Source organism: Lucilia cuprina, chromosome 6 (assembly GCF_022045245.1).
Source record: "Lucilia cuprina isolate Lc7/37 chromosome 6, ASM2204524v1, whole genome shotgun sequence".
NCBI lineage: Eukaryota > Metazoa > Arthropoda > Insecta > Diptera > Calliphoridae > Lucilia > Lucilia cuprina.
In genome coordinates, this window is record NC_060954.1 from 11,745,525 (window position 1) to 11,747,045 (window position 1,521).

Genomic DNA, 1,521 nt, shown 5'->3' on the forward strand with positions numbered 1-1,521 from the left:
CAATAAACAATCCTTGTAATTATCTTCAAAATTCAATATTCTTGGAAGATACAAACGAAGAAGAAATCTACAATATCTTAAAATCATTAAATCCCAGAAAAAGTGCAGTTCTAGTTCAGTTCTAGTTCTAGTCCAGTTCTAGTTCAGTTCTTGTTCAGTTCTAGTTCAGTTCTAGTTCAGTTCTAGTTCAGTTTTAGTTCAGTTCTAGTTCAGTTCTAGTACAGTTCTAGTTCAGTTCTAGTTCAGTTCTAGTTCAGTTCTAGTTCAGTTCTAGTTCAGTTCTAGTTCAGTTCTAGTTCAGTTCTTGTTCAGTTCTAGTTCAGTTTTAGTTCAGTTCTAGTTCAGTTCTAGTTCAGTTCTAGTTCAGTTCTAGTTCAGTTCTAGTTCAGTTCTAGTTCAGTTCTAGTTCAGTTATATAAAATTATATTTAAAACTACTGCTGATAAGTATTATCGTCCATCTTTACGACAAAACTCTACAACAGGCATTTAAAAATTCCACACGATTTTGCACTACCATTAAAACTGCTAGGAAACTACTAATCATTATGTTGATCAACCCTTCACAACACATACTACATGTTTGTCCCTCATTTTAATCTCAACTTTTGTTTGCTATTACGTACTGTTATTTTTGCTGCAGCAGTTAGTGTTATTTTTGTTGTAAATTGCAGGAATGAAGGATGTTATTTTGGTTACACAAAATGTGATTTAAATTGACAAAATACATTAACATGTGTACAAATTCATACAGACTTACATATACAAAAACATAAAAATCAGCTTACGACATTTTGTGTATGAGTACATGTATCTAAAATTGTGCAAAAACATGTACAAACAAACATACCTATGTGGGTGTATGATACATTGGTACATTTGCATGTGTGCGTTTAAGCTTATGTTAAAGTGTTGTGTAAATATTGTTTATAACACCATTTTATTTTGTAACAAAACTTTTTATTCAGTTAAATACACACATTTGTACGTTCCCAAAGACAAATGAAGAGACAGAGAGTCAGACAGACAGACAGACTCACAAATCACAATACAATTACATTAAACAATACACATATACATACATATTTACACACAAATACATCTACATATTATCATATATAGATTTATACATACATACGTATACAGTGTCATAAACACAATTAATGCTTCTGTCGTAAAGCCAAAGTTTCTTCCTTGTGCTATTTAACATTTTACTGGTAATTATTATGGAACAACAAACATACAAACACTATAAGTGTAAGTTTTATACACATTTACGACTATATATAAATTCTGTCACAATTATATACTGTGTGCCATATATGCATAAATCCTTGATCCGTAGGCACAAACGTCTGAAGCAAAGTTTTGTACTTTGTACTATAGTCTTCTAGTTTAATTTTAGTTCAGTTTCGTTCAGTTCTGTTCTAGTTCTGTTCTAGTTCTGTTCTAGTTCTGTTCTAGTTCTGTTCTAGTTCTGTTCTAGTTCTGTTCTAGTTCTGTTCTAGTTCTGTTCTAGTTC